The sequence below is a fragment of the Schistocerca cancellata genome, chromosome 2 (genome assembly GCF_023864275.1).
Source record: "Schistocerca cancellata isolate TAMUIC-IGC-003103 chromosome 2, iqSchCanc2.1, whole genome shotgun sequence".
Taxonomy (NCBI): Eukaryota; Metazoa; Arthropoda; class Insecta; order Orthoptera; family Acrididae; genus Schistocerca; species Schistocerca cancellata.
The window spans coordinates 257,530,390-257,556,357 of NC_064627.1; the positions used below are offsets into that span (position 1 = coordinate 257,530,390).

Here is a 25,968-nt window from a genome sequence, read left to right on the forward strand (position 1 = left end):
CAGCTAGCCGCGACCCGTATCAACAGAATATGGCCGAGCAGACTGAACCCTCCGTCGCGCGCACGGCAACGGGAAGCACCGCGGAGTTGACTAAAGATGACAATCAGCAACTGGCCAGTAATGACGTCACTGAGGGCGCACTGCGCTTGCCCTCTGAATCTGACAACTCCTCCAACGAGCGACAAGCTTCATCGATAATACCTGATGTAGACATGGTAGAGTACGAAGCGGTAGTTACACACGAAAGGGCCAACATTCCAGAGGGAACTACAGTGGATGGACATCAAGAGGAAATGATACAACAGACAACTGACAACCACACAGATGACAGGACACTACAGACTGGTTCCAGGAACGTCAAAGGAAAAGGGGGGGCGCAAGAAGACGAACCAATGACACCACCCGTCTCATGTGTCGTAGAAACAGAAGCATCGGCCGACTCAGACAATAACGGAGCTCCAAAATCTTCCGCCATGAAGGCGGGACAGGAGACTTCTCCTCGACCTTCCACGGAGTCGCCAGGAAGTTTACCAAAGGTTTCACCGACGGGTTCACCGAAATCATCAAAAAATAAAAAGAGACGAAGAGCACATCAAGCAGCAGAGAATTTGGCCCCTCCCTTAAGATAGCGGCTGAGGCAGATACAGGAGACCGCAAGGAAGGACGAAGATACACAAAAGGAAGCGGTCGGCGAGTCTTCGGATCGAAGCCAGAGACAAGAGCGGGCTGACGCGCCACACGGGACAGTTGAACCCTTGCATGACAATACGACATCAGATATGGAAGATGATACCCGACTTGGGCAAGGACATGGACACGACATCACCGAGCCACGATTTAACTGGGCGGACGAAAAGGAAGATCAGACCGATGCAATGGGGGCGGAAGGGGCTTTTGAGGAAGAATTTTTTTATTAAAAATTGTCACACTGAACTCTAAGAAGAAAGAAAGAAAACAGCGAAAAGAAGGAAAACCGTTAATGGAATAACAGTAAAATAAAATAACACTATATGTATCTAACCCGATGTTATTGTACGTGGCTCCACTACCGTGTCCTCTGTTCACTGTCTTGTAGCGTCTCACAGTGGAACATACATATAACGTGACCACCTTAAACATAAACAAAATTCAGAGTCAAGCAAAGGTAGCTGCACTGAAGGACTTTCTGTATCAGTCCGATACAGATATCGCCTTCCTGCAGGAAGTTAATGTCACAGCATTGTATGTTTCAGGGTACAAAGAGGTGTTGAATGTGGCTCCGGAAAACGCGTGGGGAACAGCCATCCTTGCTAAAGAAGGGATCGAGATGACAAACGTGTGCCTTTTAGAGTCGGGGAGGGGAATTAGCTGCAAAATTTTTAACACCACTTTTATAAACCTATACGCACCTTCAGGCAACAATGCGAGACGAGAGAGGGCAGCCTTTTTTAAAAGTGACATTTTATTTCTACTCCAAGACAACCCTGCCGAAATTGTCATTGGTGGAGATTTTAATTGCGTTTTAAATAAAAAGGATCAGCGACCAAATTTTAACTTCTCCCAGGAGCTGCAGGCGTTGGTCACCAACATGAAGTGGTTTGACGCGTGGGAAATACAATATCCGACGCTGGTTCGCTTCACATACATCACTGGTACTACACAGAGTAGAATCGACAGAATATATGTCACCCCCACCATAGCCACCAAAGTCAGTAGTATCGAGGTGATACCAGCTGCCTTCTCTGACCACCTCGGAGTGAGGTGCAGCATCAAATTAACCAGGCAGAAGACATATTGGGGTCGCCCACTATGGAAATTAAATATCAATACCCTCTCTGACAACGCTCTAGCTTTAAAGATGCAAGAAACTTGGCAGTCTGTTTTAAGGATGCGTACTCAATATAGAACAACTATTGAATGGTGGACTATGGCCGCTAAGAAAAAGATAAGAGCAGCGCTGATATCTTACGCCAAAGAAAGGGCAATGTGGTCACGACACACGATGGAGTTTTACTACTCTTGCTTAAGAGACCTTTACGACCAACCAATGTCTCAAGACGTCTTTCTCAATATTAAAAACGTTAAAGCCAAAATGATAAGTATCAAGAGGGTACATTTAGAGGGATTACAAATAAAATCCCACACTAGGACGACGGTGGAGGCGGAAAACACCTCCATCTACCACTTGATACAACACACACGAAACAGGAGACGAAATTTTATTGCCAGCCTAAGATCGGAAGATAACAGAGTCCTGACAGAACAAAGGGACATCTTAAATGAAGCACATAGATTTTTTCAGCAATTATATTCTGGAAATGCTACTGACGACAACTCAGTACAAGAGATTTTACAGAACTCCGGAATAGAGGCAGTTGTTACAGACGAGGAGAACAGGGGTTTAACGTTAGAAATGACGAAAGACGAGGTTTTTGATATACTCCAATCTTCTCCTTCACGTAAGTCTCCAGGCCCAGACGGCCTGCCTGTGGAGTTTTATAGGACCTTTTGGCACCTAATAGGTTCTCAATTCACGGAAGTAGTTAATGACGTCTTGAGGGGAGAGGAAATTCCTGCTGCTTTTAAGGAAAGTGTAACTGTACTACTTCCAAAAGGAAGGAGTACGGACACGAAAGATATTACTAAAATGAGGCCCATCAGTCTCATGAACTCAGATTACAAGGTAGTTGCACGTATAATTAAAGAACGAATGGTACCGATTTTAGCAAAAGTCATTGGATGCCACCAGACGTGTCTCCCTCGACGTACCATTTTTAAGACTGTATGTGAATATCGAGACATTATTTCTATTTTTTCATCATCGTCAGCGAATGGAGGCATTGCCTTCATTGATTTTGCTAAAGCGTTTGACAGAGTCAACTACGGATATCTGTTCAGAACCTTAAAACACATAGGTTTCAATGATGGAAACTTAGCGGTTTTAATGAACATCGTCAGAGGCATACGCACCAAAATCTCGATCAATGGACAATATACTAATGAAGTATTGATATCTAGTGGAGTTCCTCAGGGAAGTCCTTTGTCCATGTTGTTTTATGTGGTTTCTCTGGAACCCCTTTTAAGGCTTTTGAACACAACCTTAGAAGGCATAACAATAGCTGGGCTGAAGACGGTTACAAATGCATACGCTGACGATGTGTGAGTTCTAGTAAGGAGCGATGAAGACTGTGCCCAGCTAACAGACAAGTTATTGCTTTATAGCAGGGCAACTGGTGCGAGGATGAATGAAACTAAAAGTTCCTTTTTAAATTTACAGGGTCTTGACAATGTGCAGCTACCGTGGGCAAACAGGGTGGAGCGTCTCACTGCTTTGGGCATAACTTTTTACAGTTGCCCATTAAGAACAACGGCTGCTAATTGGAAACAGGTGTTTGGAAAAATCAGAGGCAGCTTAATACTGCATGAAACGAGAGACTTAAATATCAAGCAAAGAATTAAACTAATCAACTGTGCAGTTCTTTCGAAAGCTGCATATGTCGCTCAGGTTTTACCAACGCCTCCAGACATAGTGAAATCTATTATGAGCACAATCTGTCGATACGTATGGAAAGGCCATATTTTTAGAGTAGCAGTAGGAACGACTACATCGAGACCCGAAAACGGAGGCCTAGGGCTGACAGACCTTCGAAGGAAAAACACTGCCCTCTTCATTAAAAGAACGCTCAAACTTATCGAGACACAGCCGAACAGCATAACTGCCGCTCTATTTGACCTTCTCAAACCCGGAAGCATGCAGCCGCCAGTAGATGTTCACAACATCAATTACACCCTAAAGCATATTAAGGATTTTTATGTAGAATTAAGCTACTTGACATGCATTTTAACGGACAAAAATAAGAGGACAAGTCACTATATAGTAGAGAAGTTAAAATCACGCGAAAACCGAAATAAAATGGAGCTGAAGTATCCTAACAAAAACTGGGAAAAAATATGGACCAATATAAATAACAAAACACTGACTACGGAAGTGCAAGCGTCATGGTACAGAGTTGTCAACGACATTATTAGTACCAATGAAAAACTGTCTTCAATAGGACTACAAGCAACCAATGTGTGCCAAAAATGTCACACTTTGGACTCCTTAAAGCATCGCTTCATCTGCAATGGACACAAGAATATTTGGAATGACATTGTATTGCAAGTCGCTTTTCTTAAAAGGACCGATGGAAGGGAAATCACGCTAAACGATATACTCTTCCCAGAAGAAATTTCCTTTCCACCACAAAAAAACAATGTCATCTTGTGGCTATTCGGAACTTTTGTCAATTATGTTGTTAACAACAAAGGCAACGACAATCTAAAAGAATATCGAGAATATATGAAAGATGAATACTTTAAAATATACCGGTACAAAGACCATAAAAACAAGTTCGGAAATATGATGCAAATTTTGTTTCAGAAACAAGGCATCGGTTAATACCTATATCACATGGAACGACCGAACACAATAGACTGCCAAAGTAGGGGAATGCTGTTGAGGGTGAAGTACGGTGGGGACTTCGTGTGCCCCGGGACCGATACGGTAGCCGTGAAGGCTTCAACAGAACCTCGAAAGGGCATGTTTTCCCAAGAAGTCACAGGAGTCACGCCACAGCACAAGAATAGTAGGGATAAACTATTCTCATGCAAACACATGCATCACTGGAGAAGTTAAATTTCCTTTCGTCATTTTTACTTTTGTTTCTCTCTCATTTTTGTATCAATTCTAATGGATGAATATTTTGCGTTTCGTTAATGCGGTAAATAGTATTCTAGAGAGAGTTATTTTCACCTTAATCAATTCCGATTACAACTTCAAATTTTCTAACATTGTCCTCCAGATGCAATTCAGTATCACACCCACTGCAAAAAAAAAAAAAAAAAAAAAAAAAAAAAAAGGCGGTCTAAGCCGCCAGACTCAAGGAAAAACCTTGGCTGCAGTAGCAGCTAGAGCCTTCTGGTCTTCGAATCCCACTCCTGACACAGATTTTGTCGCTTCTCTAGAGCACCCTGCGTAGCACTGAGATCCTTTGTAAAGTGAAACAGCACGATACTGGCAGTGTTCTCCTAAGTGAAATCAAAAATTTGCATCAAACACAAGCGCACCTACGGCACCAAACTGTTTCTTCGGTAGTGTGAGCTACAAACAGAGAGTGTTGGTTGTAAATACGACGTTCCCCTCGCGAGGTTACTTCCGCGCCACAGCCGCAAACACGTCAAAACGGACACTTGTGGTATGGAAACGACTCTTGTCTGGAGATGCAGAGTGCTAACGACAGTGTGAGGAAACAGTGCAGGCTGACCAGTACATCATCTGTACAATAACAGTCGCTGATGAAATACACAGATCTCGAAATAAATCCATATACTCAAAATATTACTTTATGGAGATTACAACGTGACCAAAACTTGAGATATTACTCGACAGATAGACTTCTGCATTCTGTCTAATCTCTGACGTCTTTAACAGACGACTTAGTTTCGAACAAAAGGTATTGATTGCTGTGATTATACGGATTTGAGAAACTCTTTTGGTGGTACATTCTGCGCTATATTTGTGAGGCTGCGCCTGGCGCACGTCTAACGGGTGCAGAACTCATGCCTGCGTACTGTGGCAACGTGGATGCGACAACTACATCAACTGTAAGTACTCTAATACAACAAACGAGGAACGTCAAATCAAGTGTCAGGATGGCCGAGCGGCCTAAGGCGCCAGACTCAAGGAAAAACCTTGGCTGCAGTAGCAGCTAGAGACTTCTGGTCCTCGAATGAGGGCGTGGGTTCGAATCCCACTCCTGACACAGATTTTGTCGCTTCTCTAGAGCACCCTGCGTAGCACTGAGATCCTTTGTAAAGTGAAACAGCACGATACTGGCCGTGTTCTCCTAAGTGAAATCAAAAATTTGCATCAAACACAAGCGCACCTACGGCACCAAACTGTTTCTTCGGTAGTGTGAGCTACAAACAGAGAGTGTTGGTTGTAAATACGACGTTCCCCTCGTGAGGTTACTTCCGCGCCACAGCCGCAAACACGTCAAAACGGACACTTGTGGTATGGAAACGACTCTTGTCTGGAGATGCAGAGTGCTAACGACAGTGTGAGGAAACAGTGCAGGCTGACCAGTACATCATCTGTACAATAACAGTCGCTGATGAAATACACAAAACACGAAATAAATCCATATACTCAAAATATTACTTCATGGAGATTACAACGTGACCAAAACTTGAGATATTACTCGACAGATAGACCTATGCATTCTGTCTAATCTCTGACGTCTTTAACAGACGACTTAGTTTCGAACAAAAGGTATTGATTGCTGTGATTATATGGATTTGAGAAACTCTTTTGGTGGTACATTCTGCGCTATATTTGTGACGCTGCGCCTGGCGCACGTCTAACGGGTGCAGAACTCATGCCTGCGTACTGTGGCAACGTGGATGCGACAACTACATCAACTGTAAGTACTCTAATAGAACAAACGAAGAACGTCAAATCAAGTGTCAGGAAGGCCGAGCGGTCTAAGGCGCCAGACTCAAGGAAAAACCTTGGCTGCAGTAGCAGCTAGAGACTTCTGGTCCTCGAATGAGGGCGTAGGTTCGAATCCCACTCCTGACGCAGATTTCGTCGCTTCTCTAGAGCACCCTGCGTAGCACTGAGATCCTTTGTAAAGTGAAACAGCACGATACTGGCCGTGTTCTCCTAAGTGAAATCAAAAATTTGCATCAAACACAAGCGCACCTACGGCACCAAACTGTTTCTTCGGTAGTGTGAGCTACAAACAGAGAGTGTTGGTTGTAAATACGACGTTCCCCTCGTGAGGTTACTTCCGCGCCACAGCCGCAAACACGTCAAAACGGACACTTGTGGTATGGAAACGACTCTTGTCTGGAGATGCAGAGTGCTAACGACAATGTGAGGAAAGAGTGCAGGCTGACCAGTACATCATCTGTACAATAACAGTCGCTGATGAAATACACAGAACTCGAAATAAATCCATATACTCAAAATATTACTTTATGGAGATTACAACGTGACCAAAACTTGAGATATTACTCGACAGATAGACCTCTGCATTCTGTCTAATCTCTGACGTCTTTAACAGACGACTTAGTTTCGAACAAAAGGTATTGATTGCTGTGACTATACGGATTTGAGAAACTCTTTTGGTGGTACATTCTGCGCTATATTTGTGAGGCTGCGCCTGGCGCACGTCTAACGGGTGCAGAACTCATGCCTGCGTACTGTGGCAACGTGGATGTGACAACTACATCAACTGTACGTACTCTAATAGAACAAACGAGGAAAGTCAAATCAAGTGTCAGGATGGCCGAGCGGTCTAAGGCGCCAGACTCAAGGAAAAACCTTGGCTGCAGTAGCAGCTAGAGCCTTCTGGTCCTCGAATGAGGGCGTGGGTTCGAATCCCACTCCTGACACAGATTTTGTCGCTTCTCTAGAGCACCCTGCGTAGCACTGAGATCCTTTGTAAAGTGAAACAGCACGATACTGGCCGTGTTCTCCTAAGTGAAATCAAAAATTTGCATCAAACACAAGCGCACCTACGGCACCAAACTGTTTCTTCGGTAGTGTGAGCTACAAACAGAGAGTGTTGGTTGTAAATACGACGTTCCCCTCGTGAGGTTACTTCCGCGCCACAGCCGCAAACACGTCAAAACGGACACTTGTGGTATGGGAACGACTCTTGTCTGGAGATTCAGAGTGCTAACGACAGTGTGAGGAAACAGTGCAGGCTGACCAGTACATCATCTGTACAATAACAGTCGCTGATGAAATACACAGAACACGAAATAAATCCATATACTCAAAATATTACTTCATGGAGATTACAACGTGACCAAAACTTGAGATATTACTCGACAGATAGACCTCTGCATTCTGTCTAATCTCTGACGTCTTTAACAGACGACTTAGTTTCGAACAAAAGGTATTGATTGCTGTGATTATACGGATTTGAGAAACTCATTTCGTGGTACATTCTGCGCTATATTTGTGACGCTGCGCCTGGCGCACGTCTAACGGGTGCAGAACTCATGCCTGCGTACTGTGGCAACGTGGATGCGACAACTACATCAACTGTAAGTACTCTAATAGAACAAACGAGGAACGTCAAATCAAGTGTCAGGATGGCCGAGCGGTCTAAGGCGCCAGACTCAAGGAAAAACCTTGGCTGCAGTAGCAGCTAGAGCCTTCTGGTCCTCGAATGAGGGCGTAGGTTCGAATCCCACTCCTGACACAGATTTCGTCGCTTCTCTAGAGCACCCTGCGTAGCTCTGAGATCCTTTGTAAAGTGAAACAGCACGATACTGGCCGTGTTCTCCTAAGTGAAATCAAAAATTTGCATCAAACACTAGCGCACCTACGGCACCACACTGTTTCTTCGGTAGTGTTCTCCTAAGCGAAATCAAAAATTTGCATCAAATACAAGCGCACCTACGGCACCAAACTGTTTCTTCGGTAGTGTGCGCTACAAACAGAGAGTGTTGGTTGCAAATACGACGTTCCCCTCGTGAGGTTACTTCCGCGCCACAGCCGCAAACACGTCAAAACGAACACTTGTGGTATGGAAACGACTCTTGTCTGGAGATGCAGAGTGCTAACGACAGTGTGAGGAAACAGTGCAGGCTGACCAGTACATCATCTGTACAATAACAGTCGCTGATGAAATACACAGAACTCGAAATAAATCCATATACTCAAAATATTACTTTATGGAGATTACAACGTGACCAAAACTTGAGATATTACTCGACAGATAGACCTCTGCATTCTGTCTAATCTCTGACGTCTTTAACAGACGACTTAGTTTCGAACAAAAGGTATTGATTGCTGTGATTATACGGATTTGAGAAACTCTTTTGGTGGTACATTCTGCGCTATATTTGTGAGGCTGCGCCTGGCGCACGTCTAACGGGTGCAGAACTCATGCCTGCGTACTGTGGCAACGTGGATGCGACAACTACATCAACTGTACGTACTCTAATAGAACAAACTAGGAACATCAAATCAAGTGTCAGGATGGCCGAGCGGTCTAAGGCGCCAGACTCAAGGAAAAACCTTGGCTGCAGTAGCAGCTAGAGCCTTCTGGTCCTCGAATGAGGGCGTGGGTTCGAATCCCACTCCTTACACTGATTTTGTCGCCTCTCTAGAGCACCCTGCGTAGCACTGAGATCCTTTGTAAAGTGAAACAGCACGATACTGGCCGTGTTCTCCTAAGTGAAATCAAAAATTTGCATCAAACACTAGCGCACCTACGGCACCACACTGTTTCTTCGGTAGTGTTCTCCTAAGCGAAATCAAAAATTTGCATCAAATACAAGCGCACCTACGGCACCAAACTGTTTCTTCGGTAGTGTGCGCTACAAACAGAGAGTGTTGGTTGCAAATACGACGTTCCCCTCGTGAGGTTACTTCCGCGCCACAGCCGCAAACACGTCAAAACGAACACTTGTGGTATGGAAACGACTCTTGTCTGGAGATGCAGAGTGCTAACGACAGTGTGAGGAAACAGTGCAGGCTGACCAGTACATCATCTGTACAATAACAGTCGCTGATGAAATACACAGAACTCGAAATAAATCCATATACTCAAAATATTACTTTATGGAGATTACAACGTGACCAAAACTTGAGATATTACTCGACAGATAGACCTCTGCATTCTGTCTAATCTCTGACGTCTTTAACAGACGACTTAGTTTCGAACAAAAGGTATTGATTGCTGTGATTATACGGATTTGAGAAACTCATTTCGTGGTACATTCTGCGCTATATCTGTGACGCTGCGCCTGGCGCACGTCTAACGGGTGTAGAACTCATGCCTGCGTACTGTGGCAACGTGGATGCGACAACTACATCAACTGTAAGTACTCTAATAGAACAAACGAGGAACGTCAAATCAAGTGTCAGGATGGCCGAGCGGTCTAAGGCGCCAGACTCAAGGAAAAACCTTGGCTGCAGTAGCAGCTAGAGCCTTCTGGTCCTCGAATGAGGGCGTAGGTTCGAATCCCACTCCTGACACAGATTTCGTCGCTTCTCTAGAGCACCCTGCGTAGCTCTGAGATCCTTTGTAAAGTGAAACAGCACGATACTGGCCGTGTTCTCCTAAGTGAAATCAAAAATTTGCATCAAACACAAGCGCACCTACGGCACCAAACTGTTTCTTCGGTAGTGTGAGCTACAAACAGAGAGTGTTGGTTGTAAATACGACGTTCCCCTCGTGAGGTTACTTCCGCGCCACAGCCGCAAACACGTCAAAACGGACCCTTGTGGTATGGAAACGACTCTTGTCTTGAGATGCAGAGTGCTAACGACAGTGTGAGGAAACAGTGCAGGCTGACCAGTACATCATCTGTACAATAACAGTCGCTGATGAAATACACAGAACTCGAAATAAATCCATATACTCAAAATATTACTTTATGGAGATTACAACGTGACCAAAACTTGAGATATTACTCGACAGATAGACCTCTGCATTCTGTCTAATCTCTGACGTCTTTAACAGACGACTTAGTTTCGAACAAAAGGTATTGATTGCTGTGATTATACGGATTTGAGAAACTCTTTTGGTGGTACATTCTGCGCTATATTTGTGAGGCTGCGCCTGGCGCACGTCTAACGGGTGCAGAACTCATGCCTGCGTACTGTGGCAACGTGGATGCGACAACTACATCAACTGTAAGTACTCTAATAGAACAAACGAGGAACATCAAATCAAGTGTCAGGATGGCCGAGCGGTCTAAGGCGCCAGACTCAAGGAAAAACCTTGGCTGCAGTAGCAGCTAGAGCCTTCTGGTCCTCGAATGAGGGCGTGGGTTCGAATCCCACTCCTGACACAGACTTTGTCGCTTCTCTAGAGCACCCTGCGTAGCACTGAGATCCTTTGTAAAGTGAAACAGCACGATACTGGCCGTGTTCTCCTAAGTGAAATCAAAAATTTGCATCAAACACAAGCGCACCTACGGCACCAAACTGTTTCTTCGGTAGTGTGAGCTACAAACAGAGAGTGTTGGTTGTAAATACGACGTTCCCCTCGTGAGGTTACTTCCGGGCCACAGCCGCAAACACGTCAAACCGGACACTTGTGGTATGGAAACGACTCTTGTCTGGAGATGCAGAGTGCTAACGACAGTGTGAGGAAACAGTGCAGGCTGACCAGTACATCATCTGTACAATAACAGTCGCTGATGAAATACACAGAACTCGAAATAAATACATATACTCAAAATATTACTTTATGGAGATTACAACGTGACCAAAACTTGAGATATTACTCGACAGATAGACCTCTGCATTCTGTCTAATCTCTGACGTCTTTAACAGACGACTTAGTTTCGAACAAAAGGTATTGATTGCTGTGATTATACGGATTTGAGAAACTCTTTTGGTGGTACATTCTGCGCTATATTTGTGAGGCTGCGCCTGGCGCACGTCTAACGGGTGCAGAACTCATGCCTGCGTACTGTGGCAACGTGGATGCGACAACTACATCAACTGTAAGTACTCTAATAGAACAAACGAGGAACGTCGAATCAAGTGTCAGGATGGCCGAGCGGTCTAAGGCGCCAGACTCAAGGAAAAACGGCTGCAGTAGCAGCTAGAGCCTTCTGGTCCTCGAATGAGGGCGTGGATTCGAATCCCACTCCTGACACAGATTTTGTCGCTTCTCTAGAGCACCCTGCGTAGCACTGAGATCCTTTGTAAAGTGAAACAGCACGATACTGGCCGTGTTCTCCTAAGTGAAATCAAAAATTTGCATCAAACACAAGCGCACCTACGGCACCAAACTGTTTCTTCGGTAGTGTGAGCTACAAACAGAGAGTGTTGGTTGTAAATACGACGTTCCCCTCGTGAGGTTACTTCCGCGCCACAGCCGCAAACACGTCAAAACGGACACTTGTGGTATGGAAACGACTCTTGTCTGGAGATGCAGAGTGCTAACGACAGTGTGAGGAAACAGTGCAGGCTGACCAATACATCATCTGTACAATAACAGTCGCTGATGAAATACTTAGAACTCGAAATAAATACATATACTCAAAATATTACTTTATGGAGATTACAACGTGACCAAAACTTGAGATATTACTCGACAGATAGACCTCTGCATTCTGTCTAATCTCTGACGTCTTTAACAGACGACTTAGTTTCGAACAAAAGGTATTGATTGCTGTGATTATACGGATTTGAGAAACTCTTTTGGTGGTACATTCTGCGCTATATTTGTGACGCTGCGCCTGGCGCACGTCTAACGGGTGCAGAACTCATGCCTGCGTACTGTGGCAACGTGGATGCGACAACTACATCAACTGTAAGTACTCTAATACAACAAACGAGGAACGTCAAATCAAGTGTCAGGATGGCCGAGCGGCCAGACTCAAGGAAAAACCTTGGCTGCAGTAGCAGCTAGAGCCTTCTGGTCCTCGAATGAGGGCGTGGGTTCGAATCCCACTCCTGACACAGATTTTGTCGCTTCTCTAGAGCACCCTGCGTAGCACTGAGATCCTTTGTAAAGTGAAACAGCACGATACTGGCCGTGTTCTCCTAAGTGAAATCAAAAATTTGCATCAAACACAAGCGCACCTACGGCACCAAACTGTTTCTTCGGTAGTGTGAGCTACAAACAGAGAGTGTTGGTTGTAAATACGACGTTCCCCTCGTGAGGTTACTTCCGCGCCACAGCCGCAAACACGTCAAAACGGACACTTGTGGTATGGAAACGACTCTTGTCTGGAGATGCAGAGTGCTAACGACAGTGTGAGGAAACAGTGCAGGCTGACCAGTACATCATCTGTACAATAACAGTCGCTGATGAAACACACAGAACTCGAAATAAATCCATATACTCAAAATATTACTTTATGGAGATTACAACGTGACCAAAACTTGAGATATTACTCGACAGATAGACCTCTGCATTCTGTCTAATCTCTGACGTCTTTAACAGACGACTTAGTTTCGAACAAAAGGTATTGATTGCTGTGATTATACGGATTTGAGAAAATCTTTTGGTGGTACATTCTGCGCTATATTTGTGAGGCTGCGCCTGGCGCACGTCTAACGGGTGCAGAACTCATGCCTGCGTACTGTGGCAACGTGGATGCGACAACTACATCAACTGTAAGTACTCTAATACAACAAACGAGGAACGTCAAATCAAGTGTCAGGATGGCCGAGCGGTCCAAGGCGCCAGACTCAAGGAAAAACCTTGGCTGCAGTAGCAGCTAGAGCCTTCTGGTCCTCGAATGAGGGCGTGGGTTCGAATCCCACTCCTGACACAGATTTTGTCGCTTCTCTAGAGCACCCTGCGTAGCACTGAGATCCTTTGTAAAGTGAAACAGCACGATACTGGCCGTGTTCTCCTAAGTGAAATCGAAAATTTGCATCAAACACAAGCGCACCTACGGCACCAAACTGTTTCTTCGGTAGTGTGAGCTACAAACAGAGAGTGTTGGTTGTAAATACGACGTTCCCCTCGTGAGGTTACTTCCGCGCCACAGCCGCAAACACGTCAAAACGGACACTTGTGGTATGGAAACGACTCTTGTCTGGAGATGCAGAGTGCTAACGACAGTGTGAGGAAACAGTGCAGGCTGACCAGTACATCATCTGTACAATAACAGTCGCTGATGAAATACACAGAACTCGAAATAAATCCATATACTCAAAATATTACTTTATGGAGATTACAACGTGACCAAAACTTGAGATATTACTCGACAGATAGACCTCTGCATTCTGTCTAATCTCTGACGTCTTTAACAGACGACTTAGTTTCGAACAAAAGGTATTGATTGCTGTGATTATACGGATTTGAGAAACTCTTTTGGTGGTACATTCTGCGCTATATTTGTGAGGCTGCGCCTGGCGCACGTCTAACGGGTGCAGAACTCATGCCTGCGTACTGTGGCAACGGGGATGCGACAACTACATCAACTGTAAGTACTCTAATAGAACAAACGAGGAACGTCAAATCAAGTGTCAGGATGGCCGAGCGGTCTAAGGCGCCAGACTGAAGGAAAAACCTTGGCTGCAGTAGCAGCTAGAGCCTTCTGGTCCTCGAATGAGGGCGTGGGTTTGAATCCCACTCCTGACACAGATTTTGTCGCTTCTCTAGAGCACCCTGCGTAGCACTGAGATCCTTTGTAAAGTGAAACAGCACGATACTGGCCGTGTTCTCCTAAGTGAAATCAAAAATTTGCATCAAACACAAGCGCACCTACGGCACCAAACTGTTTCTTCGGTAGTGTGAGCTACAAACAGAGAGTGTTGGTTGTAAATACGACGTTCCCTTCGTGAGGTTACTTCCGCGCCACAGCCGCAAACACGTCAAAACGGACACTTGTGGTATGGAAACGACTCTTGTCTGGAGATGCAGAGTGCTAACGACAGTGTGAGGAAACAGTGCAGGCTGACCAGTACATCATCTGTACAATAACAGTCGCTGATGAAATACACAGAACTCGAAATAAATCCGTATACTCAAAATATTACTTTATGGAGATTCCAACGTGACCAAAACTTGAGATATTACTCGACAGATAGACCTCTGCATTCTGTCTAATCTCTGACGTCTTTAACAGACGACTTAGTTTCGAACAAAAGGTATTGATTGCTGTGATTATACGGATTTGAGAAACTCTTTTGGTGGTACATTCTGCGCTATATTTGTGACGCTGCGCCTGGCGCACGTCTAACGGGTGCAGAACTCATGCCTGCGTACTGTGGCAACGTGGATGCGACAACTACATCAACTGTAAGTACTCTAATAGAACAAACGAGGAACGTCAAATCAAGTGTCAGGATGGCCGAGCGGTCTAAGGCGCCAGACTCAAGGAAAAACCTTGGCTGCAGTAGCAGCTAGAGCCTTCTGGTCCTCGAATGAGGGCGTGGGTTTGAATCCCACTCCTGACACAGATTTTGTCGCTTCTCTAGAGCACCCTGCGTAGCACTGAGATCCTTTGTAAAGTGAAACAGCACGATACTGGCCGTGTTCTCCTAAGTGAAATCAAAAATTTGCATCAAACACAAGCGCACCTACGGCACCAAACTGTTTCTTCGGTAGTGTGAGCTACAAACAGAGAGTGTTGGTTGTAAATACGACGTTCCCCTCGTGAGGTTACTTCCGCGCCACAGCCGCAAACACGTCAAAACGGACACTTGTGGTATGGAAACGACTCTTGTCTGGAGATGCAGAGTGCTAACGACAGTGTGAGGAAACAGTGCAGGCTGACCAGTACATCATCTGTACAATAACAGTCGCTGATGAAATACTTAGAACTCGAAATAAATACATATACTCAAAATATTACTTTATGGAGATTACAACGTGACCAAAACTTGAGATATTACTCGACAGATAGACCTCTGCATTCTGTCTAATCTCTGACGTCTTTAACAGACGACTTAGTTTCGAACAAAAGGTATTGATTGCTGTGATTATACGGATTTGAGAAACTCTTTTGGTGGTACATTCTGCGCTATATTTGTGACGCTGCGCCTGGCGCACGTCTAACGGGTGCAGAACTCATGCCTGCGTACTGTGGCAACGTGGATGCGACAACTACATCAACTGTAAGTACTCTAATACAACAAACGAGGAACGTCAAATCAAGTGTCAGGATGGCCGAGCGGCCAGACTCAAGGAAAAACCTTGGCTGCAGTAGCAGCTAGAGCCTTCTGGTCCTCGAATGAGGGCGTGGGTTCGAATCCCACTCCTGACACAGATTTTGTCGCTTCTCTAGAGCACCCTGCGTAGCACTGAGATCCTTTGTAAAGTGAAACAGCACGATACTGGCCGTGTTCTCCTAAGTGAAATCAAAAATTTGCATCAAACACAAGCGCACCTACGGCACCAAACTGTTTCTTCGGTAGTGTGAGCTACAAACAGAGAGTGTTGGTTGTAAATACGACGTTCCCCTCGTGAGGTTACTTCCGCGCCACAGCCGCAAACACGTCAAAACGGACACTTGTGGTATGGAAACGACTCTTGTCTGGAGATGCAGAGTGCTAACGACAGTGTGAGGAAACAGTGCAGGCTGACCAGTACATCATCTGTACAATAACAGTCGCTGATGAAACACACAGAACTCGAAATAAATCCATATACTCAAAATATTACTTTATGGAGATTACAACGTGACCAAAACTTGAGATATTACTCGACAGATAGACCTCTGCATTCTGTCTAATCTCTGACGTCTTTAACAGACGACTTAGTTTCGAACAAAAGGTATTGATTGCTGTGATTATACGGATTTGAGAAACTCTTTTGGTGGTACATTCTGCGCTATATTTGTGAGGCTGCGCCTGGCGCACGTCTAACGGGTGCAGAACTCATGCCTGCGTACTGTGGCAACGTGGATGCGACAACTACATCAACTGTAAGTACTCTAATAGAACAAACGAGGAGCACCAACTCAAGTGTCAGGATGGCCGAGCGGTCTAAGGCGCCAGACTCAAGGAAAAACCTTGGCTGCAGTAGCAGCTAGAGCCTTCTGGTCCCCGAATGAGGGCGTGGGTTCGAATCCCACTCCTGACACAGATTTTGTCGCTTCTCTAGAGCACCCTGCGTAGCACTGAGATCCTTTGTAAAGTGAAACAGCACGATACTGGCCGTGTTCTCCTAAGTGAAATCAAAAATTTGCATCAAACACAAGCGCACCTACGGCACCAAACTGTTTCTTCGGTAGTGTGAGCTACAAACAGAGAGTGTTGGTTGTAAATACGACGTTCCCCTCGTGAGGTTACTTCCGCGCCACAGCCGCAAACACGTCAAAACGGACACTTGTGGTATGGAAACGACTCTTGTCTGGAGATGCAGAGTGCTAACGACAGTGTGAGGAAACAGTGCAGGCTGACCAGTACATAATCTGTACAATAACAGACGCTGATGAAATACACAGAACTCGAAATAAATCCATATACTCAAAATATTACTTTATGGAGATTACAACGTGACCAAAACTTGAGATATTACTCGACAGATAGACCTCTGCATTCTGTCTAATCTCTGACGTTTTTAACAGACGACTTAGTTTCGAACAAAAGGTATTGATTGCTGTGATTATACGGATTTGAGAAACTCTTTTGGTGGTACATTCTGCGCTATATTTGTGCGGCTGCGCCTGGCGCACGTCTAACGGGTGCAGAACTCATGCCTGCGTACTGTGGCAACGTGGATGCGACAACTACATCAACTGTAAGTCCTCTAATAGAACAAACGAGGAACGTCAAATCAAGTGTCAGGATGGCCGAGCGGTCTAAGGCGCCAGACTCAAGGAAAAACCTTGGCTGCAGTAGCAGCTAGAGCCTTCTGGTCCTCGAATGAGGGCGTGGGTTTGAATCCCACTCCTGACATAGATTTTGTCGCTTCTCTAGAGCACCCTGCGTAGCACTGAGATCCTTTGTAAAGTGAAACAGCACGATACTGGCCGTGTTCTCCTAAGTGAAATCAAAAATTTGCATCAAACACAAGCGCACCTACGGCACCAAACTGTTTCTTCGGTAGTGTGAGCTACAAACAGAGAGTGTTGGTTGTAAATACGACGTTCCCCTCGTGAGGTTACTTCCGCGCCACAGCCGCAAAAACGTCAAAACGGACACTTGTGGTATGGAAACGACTCTTGTCTGGAGATGCAGAGTGCTAACGACAGTGTGAGGAAACAGTGCAGGCTGACCAGTACATCATCTGTACAATAACAGTCGCTGATGAAATACACAGAACTCGAAATAAATCCATATACTCAAAATATTACTTTATGGAGATTACAACGTGACCAAAACTTGAGATATTACTCGACAGATAGACCTCTGCATTCTGTCTAATCTCTGACGTCTTTAACAGACGACTTAGTTTCGAACAAAAGGTATTGATTGCTGTGATTATACGGATTTGAGAAACTCTTTTGGTGGTACATTCTGCGCTATATTTGTGAGGCTGCGCCTGGCGCACGTCTAACGGGTGCAGAACTCATGCCTGCGTAATGTGGCAACGTGGATGCGACAACTACATCAACTGTAAGTACTCTAATAGAACAAACGAGGAACGTCAAATCAAGTGTCAGGATGGCCGAGCGGTCAGTGCGGCTCTCGCAGCCGAGCGAAGCAGACGTGCGGTGTGTGCTCTCCGCTGTCAGAGAGAGCCCGCGCGCCTTGTTTACTTTCTTCGGCCGACACTAACGTGACGCCGTAGCGCTACACGACCATGGCAAACCAATACAGAAGATCAACCTTGAAATTCACATTTCGGAACGACTTTACCCGACCAAAGGCGCTCGAAGTCGAACGCTTTTTAAAAGAGGAAGCCAAGATCCCGGCTGCCGACATTGTCGGCATTCACTTTTCGATCGTCAGTAGCACGGTCTATGTAAAGCTCATAAACGAAACTACATGCGACAAGGTGCTTCGTGAGATGAAACAAGAACTCCGCTTCTGCCACGCAGATGGCAATGTTGGCAACGTCGAGGTCGGCCATGCCGCAATGGGACTGCGGACTATCCGCATATTCGAACTTCCATTTGAACTCCCGGCGGCAGAAGTTGTAGCGGCGCTCCGCCACTACGGCACGGTACACGAACACGTGGCTGAAAAATGGACCCAGTTTAAGACGTATCCAGTACTCAATGGAGTACGCCAAGTGCGCATAGATCTCCAACGGCACGTGCCATCCTATCTACAGATAGGAGGATGCCGGGCCATAGTTATTTATGACGGCCAGCCGAAGACGTGTTCCGGATGCGGCAAAGAAGGACACCTTCGTTCCGAGTGCCTCCAGCGTCGGATCACACAACTCCCACCGAAGGACGTTGCACCACCAGCGGCGAAGACTATTCTCCCCGTGACTTACGCGGCGGCGCTCACGACGTTCTCCACACAACAGACACGGCCGACCGCTTCAGCGGTACAGGAATCACTTTCCACGGACAAAAACCTGGATGATCCGCCGACCTGGCCAGTGGTGGAAAATAGTACTACGACTCTGGAGCCACCGAACGCGACAGACATTGACGCCGGCAAGATGGCAATTGATTCCCTTATTGTACCGACCGAAGCGTTTGTTCCGGCGGAGCGTGAGTCAATGCCGTCTTCTGACAATGAAGGTCATGTACGGAAACAGCGATCACCGAAACGCCGAAAGCGCCGTCGTCGGACCGTGTCGGAACACAGCGGTTCGCATTCGGCCGGGGAAGAACAACTAACCACTCAAGAAGCCAGCCGCGAAGCTAAGGCTGTTTCCACTGACTCCAACCTTGCAGAACAGACAGAAAAACATGCAGCTTTCGAACATCAGCCCATTGACAGAAACAGTGAGCAGCGCGAAGGTACCAGTGCAGGCAGCGAAGTCGCCCGGTCCCTTACTACCAAACATTCCGAGGCTATGGAACATGAACAGACATCCGCGCCCGCTTCGTGGGCCGAGGACGTCGAGACACAAGATCCCGACCCGCGGCCAGCTGAGGCGCCGCCGGATCATGCAGCATAAGCAGCACAAGGAGGACCGCGTTTGGCGGGGGTTGACATCACTTCCGATGTTCGCTTCTCTCAAACTTCAACATGGATAACCTCGCCCAAACAACGCGTTGCCAGGCTTACCGCCTGGCGACAATGAATATCAACATGATCAGTTCTCCTGTCAAGATCCAACTTTTGAAAGAAACCATACGAGCCATGGGAGTTGACTTTGCTTTCCTACAAGAAGTGAAAACGACTACACTCCCGCACTTTTACGGTTACGCCACACATGTGACTCCCGGTAGCCCTGCAGAAACCGGAGTGGCAATATTAGTGCGTGAAGGTATTGAAGTTACCGACGTCACGTTTCTTCCCTCCGCGCGAGGAATAGCATTTACGGCACTCAACACCCGATTCATTAATGTTTACGCGCCGTCGGGAACCACAAGACGTCACGACCGTGCCAGATTCTACTCCACAGATGTCGCTCCCCTTTTCCTTGGACGATACGACCACAGCGTCTTCGCCGGCGATTTTAATTGCGTACTTCACCCCAAGGACCAAATCCCACATTACATGCCTTGTCCGGAACTGGGTGCGATGATCCAAGAACTTCACTTGTGCGACACGTGGGAAAAAGTCCACGGTAACCGCTCTGGCCACACTCATCTTACCAGTCATTCGGCCAGCCGACTTGACCGCATATATGTGTCACAAGATCTCACACAAGGTGTGGTGGACGCCGAATTATGGCCTCAAGCCTATTCCGATCACAGTGCCTATATCTGCACTATACATCTACGCCCCCAACAAGTCTGGCGCAGCAATGGCTTTTGGAAGCTCAACATAACTCATCTCCAGGACCTGGATTGCCGCCGGCAAGTTGCAGCAACGTGGACTGACTGTGAACGCCGCCGCCCACGATACACCTCGACCCTGGAGTGGTGGCTCCTCTGTGCCAAACCAGCAATCCGTAGGACACTTATGCGATATGGCAAGGACGTGACTGCGTGGCATCGACAGACCCTCGATTTTTACTACGCGGCACTCAGGGACCTCGACGCCTTACCCCCTTCCCCGGAGAGACAACATGACCAAAGCAGAATCAAGGCTCACATACTATCATTGACGAAGCGTCGACTAGAAGGTGCAGTAGTCCGCTCTCGACGGCACGACCGAACGGTTGCGGAGGAACCCACTATGCACCACGTTGTGGCGGATAAGCGCCGACAACGCCACCATTTAATCACACAACTCAGGACACACGACGGTCGCTTGTGTACGACCCAAGCAACCATAGTAAAGGCGGTGGAGGATCATTTACGTCATCTTTACAATGAAAGAACCGTCAATGACGAGGCCACTACTGAAGTGTTACAGCAGGTAACACGTACTATCGACGAGGCTACCGTGAATGTACTAACAGAGGAAATCTCACTCGAAGAAGTCGAAGACGCCGTGGACAAAGGTGCGGCCAATAAATCTCCTGGACCTGATGGATTGCCCATCGAATTCTACCGGACTTTCCGTGACATCATGATGCCTCGCTGGGTTATAATGTTCCGCGAACTCATGTCTCCAGACTGTGTTGTGCCGCCAGCGTTTGTAGAAGGTCTCCTCATACCAGTACACAAGCCAGGAGGAGGGCTATCGATTAACGACTATCGGCCGCTTACAATGCTGAACGCCGATTACAAGATTTTCACCAGGATTATGGCGAGCCGTATTAAGACGACTTTGCCGATGATCCTCGCTCCAGAACAGACGTCGCAGGGGGGAGAAGCCAACATACACATGGCCACCGGTGACTGCAGGGACTTAATAGCGATTGCTTCTGCGTGCCGTCTGAGAGCGGCGATCGTCTCCGTCGATTTCAACCGCGCCTTTGATAGAGTGCACCACAACTTCCTCCTACGAGTGATGGACTGTATGGGATTCCCACCTGGCCTCATCGACACCCTACAGCGTCTTTGGACCGTAGCCAGCTCACACGTCCAGGTCAATGGAAGGACGGTAGGACCAGTACCCATTAAGAGGTCTCTACGACAGGGTTGTCCCCTTTCTACCTACCTTTATGCAATCGCACTCGAGCCACTCCTAGGGGGCCTTAACCACCGCCTATCTGGCATCACGCTGCGGGACGTCACCTTTCGCTATAGGACATACGCTGACGACCTGCTACTGCTGGTTCGTTCCAATGACGAAGTTCAAAGCGTACTAACCTGGATTGAGCGATACGGACAGGCCGCAGGCAGTCTTCTGAACATCAACAAGTCGGCGGCGTTGGACATTGGGCGTGGTCTCGGACCGGAAGCCCTCGCTCCCCTCCCACCAGTTTCTGATCTGCGATATTTGGGAATCACGTTCAAGAAAGATGTACGTAAAACAGCTGCAGCAAACTACCGACGGTTATTACAGATCATACGCGCAATGGTGCGACAGAACCTGCTCCGGGACTTGAATCAGCTACAGCGTGTTGAATACCTGAACCTCTACGTAGCATCAAAACTCAACCACGTGGCACAGGTCCTCCCACTACCGCTGCAGATAGGTCGCCGGCTTCAGGCGGCCTTCAGTTACTACGTTTCCGCAGGTCATATCTTTAAAGTACGATACGACACTCTTACCCTCCCAGTGCACAAAGGAGGGCTGGGATTGGTCAACGTCAGGGCGAGAGCAGCTGCCCTTTACGTGAGCAACATGAGGAAACGATGGAAAAGTCAATATACCTCTCTCACGGGTCGTTTACTACAGGTTCTGATGCCAGCCTCTAACGTGCCGCCGGTGTCGGTTGCGCACGTCGCACCACAGCTCTCCCATGTGTCGACCTTCATTCTTGATTACAGCTATGTCAGCTCGAACCTCTCCGCCACACGTCCACCAAAGGCGAAAGATTTTTATACCAACCTTCTGCGGGCTGTTCACCATAACGTGGTGGAAAACAAGTATCCTACGGTTCACTGGCCAAGAGTGTGGAAAACGATACACCACCACTTTCTGTCATCCACGGTGCGTTCCAAGTGGTATCAGATCGCCAACAAAAAATATGCCACACGCCAACGACTTCACACTATTGGACTGGCAGACTCCCCTTATTGCCCAGATTGTCACCTTTTGGATACCGATGAACATCGTTTTACTTGCGCATCATCGTCCGGAGTTTGGCGACTAACACAGAAGATATTGGCTTGTTACCTCCGGGTCACGCCTGATATGATTGACCCGCAGACCCTACTCTGTCCCGATGAAACTTACTTTCCGGCTGCAAAATATCATGCGCTTACATGGTTCAAAGGACTTACCGTCGCCTACATCTTTAGTGACGGAGGGAAAGAGCAGCTTGATTACTGGTGGTTCCTACAAAATGCTCACAATGCCCTCGAACGCACACCGAACTACCGTACGCTCTTCGCAAATTATTTACGCAGCGTTTTCGTTAACCCCCCACTCCGCTGGGGAGTGCCAGGCTGTGGTTAATGTGCTGTGCCGCATCACACTAACGGCTCAACGTTCTGCCTTGTCAGCCATGACCAAAGGAAGAGACAAGCTGCTGCAAGGAAACTGTTTTCCTTGAGGCACTAGCGAAGCAGAATGCCTCCGTTGCAGATGCCCTTCAAAGGCGCTATTGGAGATTTCAGATAGCGATGACGAGGCTCCAAGTGGAACCAGTTGCATTATTGAAGAACCTTTTAGTTAGAATTACATCAGTGGTTTATATTTTATTTTTTGATTACTCTTTTATGCCACCTTTGTTGTTGTAACACTTACTTGTAACACTTAGTTACTAGAATTCTCATTTGTGTACGCTCCCTAAATGTAATCGTATAAAAACAAAAAGTGGCAACGGATACCCCTAACCTTGATTTCCCGTACTTCCCCTGGTCTATAGGCAGCTCTCTGGGGTGGGTTTACTCAGGAGCCAACGCCTGAAGTGGATCAGATTTTTTTTGTTATAGGATGACAAGTGGCGGTGGCACTTAGGTTTTTTTTCCTTTATTTATTTTTTTAGTTCCATTTTCCTAAGGGGCTTTTTAAGGGAAAAAAAAAAAAAAGAAAAAAAAAAAGAAAAAAAAAAAGAAAAAAAAAGCGGTCTAAGGCGCCAGACTCAAGGAAAAACCTTGGCTGCAGTAGCAGCTAGAGCCTTCTGGTCCTCGAATGAGGGCGTGGGTTCGAATCCCACTGCTGACACAGATTTTGTCGCTTCTCTAGAGCACCCTGCGTAGCACTGAGATCCTTTGTAAAGTGAAACAGCACGATACTGGCCGTGTTCTCCTAAGTGAAATCAAAAATTTGCATCAAGCACAAGCGCACCTACGGCACCAAACTGTTTCTTCGGTAGTGTGAGCTACAAACAGAGAGTGTTGGTTGTAAATACGACGTTCCCCTCGTGAGGTTACTTCCGCGCCACAGCCGCAAACACGTCAAAACGGACACTTGTGGTATGGAAACGACTCTTGTCTGGAGATGCAGAGTGCTAACGACAGTGTGATGAAACAGTGCAGGCTGACCAGTACATCATCTGTACAATAACAGTCGCTGATGAAATACACAGAACTCGAAATAAATCCATATACTCAAAATATTACTTTATGGAGATTACAACGTGACCAAAACTTGAGATATTACTCGACAGATAGACCTCAGCATTCTGTCTAATCTCTGACGTCTTTAACAGACGACTTAGTTTCGAACAAAAGGTATTGATTGCTGTGATTATACGGATTTGAGAAACTCTTTTGGTGGTACATTCTGCGCTATATTTGTGAGGCTGCGCCTGGCGCACGTCTAACGGGTGCAGAACTCATGCCTGCGTACTGTGGCAACGTGGATGCGACAACTACATCAACTGTAAGTACTCTAATAGAACAAACGAGGAGCACCAACTCAAGTGTCAGGATGGCCGAGCGGTCTAAGGCGCCAGACTCAAGGAAAAACCTTGGCTGCAGTAGCAGCTAGAGCCTTCTGGTCCTCGAATGAGGTCGTGGGTTCGAATCCCACTCCTGACACAGATTTTGTCGCTTCTCTAGAGCACCCTGCGTAGCACTGAGATCCTTTGTAAAGTGAAACAGCACGATACTGGCCGTGTTCTCCTAAGTGAAATCAAAAATTTGCATCAAACACAAGCGCACCTACGGCACCAAACTGTTTCTTCGGTAGTGTGAGCTACAAACAGAGAGTGTTGGTTGTAAATACGACGTTCCCCTCGTGAGGTTACTTCCGCGCCACAGCCGCAAACACGTCAAAACGGACACTTGTGGTATGGAAACGACTCTTGTCTGGAGATGCAGAGTGCTAACGACAGTGTGAGGAAACAGTGCAGGCTGACCAGTACATAATCTGTACAATAACAGACGCTGATGAAATACACAGAACTCGAAATAAATCCATATACTCAAAATATTACTTTATGGAGATTACAACGTGACCAAAACTTGAGATATTACTCGACAGATAGACCTCTGCATTCTGTCTAATCTCTGACGTTTTTAACAGACGACTTAGTTTCGAACAAAAGGTATTGATTGCTGTGATTATACGGATTTGAGAAACTCTTTTGGTGGTACATTCTGCGCTATATTTGTGCGGCTGCGCCTGGCGCACGTCTAACGGGTGCAGAACTCATGCCTGCGTACTGTGGCAACGTGGATGCGACAACTACATCAACTGTAAGTCCTCTAATAGAACAAACGAGGAACATCAAATCAAGTGTCAGGATGGCCGAGCGGTCAGTCGGCTTTCAGCCGTGATACCGTGCGGACGGGCTCGGCGCGCCGGGCAGTGCTCCGCAGGTGTTGTTGTTTACCCGCTAGCGCGCGGTCGCGTCGTTGTATTGCCGTATAGTACCTGTACCGACCCGACATGGCGTTCTCATATCGAAAAGCTACAATCAAACTAACGTTCAACGCATCGTACACGAGACCGAAGGCCCATGAAATTGAACGGTTTCTACGAGAAATCATGCACATAGAACCACAAGAACTGATAGGAATTCATCTGTCTATTGTAACCAGCACAGTGTACCTCAAACTGATTGACGAAGCGGCCTGCGACAGATTACTCCAACGATCTACAAACGGCTTTCGCTTCTGTCACGCAGACGGTAACGTGAGCGTGGTCGGAGTTGACCATGCTGGTCTGGGGGTGCGTACCGTGCGCATCTTTGAACTACCGTTCGAAGTTCCTTCCAACCTAGTCGTTGATGCGCTGCGGCCATACGGCACAGTTCTGAGCCACACAGAGGAGAAATGGAACACATTCGAAACGTACCCTGTCCTTAACGGGGTACGACAAGTGCGCATAGAACTTAAGAAGCACGTTCCATCATATGTTTTCGTTGGTGGCTGCCGCGCAATTGTTATCTATGATGGACAACCGAGGACCTGCTCGGGCTGCGGCCAGGAAGGCCATGTTAGAACTGAGTGTCTGCAGCGCAGCCTCGTACAGGTGCCCCGCAATGAACTTCCCCAACGAGCCACTATGACCTCTCTCCCGCTCACATACGTGGAGGCGGCACG

The 25,968-nt window shown here is 46.8% G+C and overlaps 13 non-coding genes across 13 annotated transcripts; all 13 read left to right on the top strand.

The window, feature by feature from the left end:
* Positions 1-5,664: 5,664 nt before the first annotated feature.
* On the top strand, positions 5,665-5,780 carry Trnal-caa (transfer RNA leucine (anticodon CAA)). The gene is made up of 2 exons: positions 5,665-5,702; positions 5,735-5,780. It is a non-coding gene; the product is annotated as a tRNA-Leu (tRNA).
* Positions 5,781-7,300: 1,520 nt separating this feature from the next.
* Positions 7,301-7,416, top strand: Trnal-caa (transfer RNA leucine (anticodon CAA)). The gene is made up of 2 exons: positions 7,301-7,338; positions 7,371-7,416. It is a non-coding gene; the product is annotated as a tRNA-Leu (tRNA).
* A 702-nt stretch (positions 7,417-8,118) lies between these two features.
* Positions 8,119-8,234, top strand: Trnal-caa (transfer RNA leucine (anticodon CAA)). The gene is made up of 2 exons: positions 8,119-8,156; positions 8,189-8,234. It is a non-coding gene; the product is annotated as a tRNA-Leu (tRNA).
* A 776-nt stretch (positions 8,235-9,010) lies between these two features.
* Trnal-caa (transfer RNA leucine (anticodon CAA)) lies at positions 9,011-9,126 on the top strand. Its single transcript has 2 exons — positions 9,011-9,048; positions 9,081-9,126. It is a non-coding gene; the product is annotated as a tRNA-Leu (tRNA).
* A 776-nt stretch (positions 9,127-9,902) lies between these two features.
* Positions 9,903-10,018, top strand: Trnal-caa (transfer RNA leucine (anticodon CAA)). Its single transcript has 2 exons — positions 9,903-9,940; positions 9,973-10,018. It is a non-coding gene; the product is annotated as a tRNA-Leu (tRNA).
* Positions 10,019-10,720: 702 nt separating this feature from the next.
* Positions 10,721-10,836, top strand: Trnal-caa (transfer RNA leucine (anticodon CAA)). Its single transcript has 2 exons — positions 10,721-10,758; positions 10,791-10,836. It is a non-coding gene; the product is annotated as a tRNA-Leu (tRNA).
* Positions 10,837-11,538: 702 nt separating this feature from the next.
* Trnal-caa (transfer RNA leucine (anticodon CAA)) lies at positions 11,539-11,651 on the top strand. The gene is made up of 2 exons: positions 11,539-11,576; positions 11,606-11,651. It is a non-coding gene; the product is annotated as a tRNA-Leu (tRNA).
* Positions 11,652-13,162: 1,511 nt separating this feature from the next.
* Trnal-caa (transfer RNA leucine (anticodon CAA)) lies at positions 13,163-13,278 on the top strand. The gene is made up of 2 exons: positions 13,163-13,200; positions 13,233-13,278. It is a non-coding gene; the product is annotated as a tRNA-Leu (tRNA).
* A 702-nt stretch (positions 13,279-13,980) lies between these two features.
* Positions 13,981-14,096, top strand: Trnaf-gaa (transfer RNA phenylalanine (anticodon GAA)). The gene is made up of 2 exons: positions 13,981-14,018; positions 14,051-14,096. It is a non-coding gene; the product is annotated as a tRNA-Phe (tRNA).
* A 702-nt stretch (positions 14,097-14,798) lies between these two features.
* Trnal-caa (transfer RNA leucine (anticodon CAA)) lies at positions 14,799-14,914 on the top strand. Its single transcript has 2 exons — positions 14,799-14,836; positions 14,869-14,914. It is a non-coding gene; the product is annotated as a tRNA-Leu (tRNA).
* Positions 14,915-16,425: 1,511 nt separating this feature from the next.
* Trnal-caa (transfer RNA leucine (anticodon CAA)) lies at positions 16,426-16,541 on the top strand. The gene is made up of 2 exons: positions 16,426-16,463; positions 16,496-16,541. It is a non-coding gene; the product is annotated as a tRNA-Leu (tRNA).
* A 702-nt stretch (positions 16,542-17,243) lies between these two features.
* Positions 17,244-17,359, top strand: Trnal-caa (transfer RNA leucine (anticodon CAA)). Its single transcript has 2 exons — positions 17,244-17,281; positions 17,314-17,359. It is a non-coding gene; the product is annotated as a tRNA-Leu (tRNA).
* Positions 17,360-24,343: 6,984 nt separating this feature from the next.
* On the top strand, positions 24,344-24,459 carry Trnal-caa (transfer RNA leucine (anticodon CAA)). Its single transcript has 2 exons — positions 24,344-24,381; positions 24,414-24,459. It is a non-coding gene; the product is annotated as a tRNA-Leu (tRNA).
* The last annotated feature ends 1,509 nt before the right edge of the window (positions 24,460-25,968 follow it).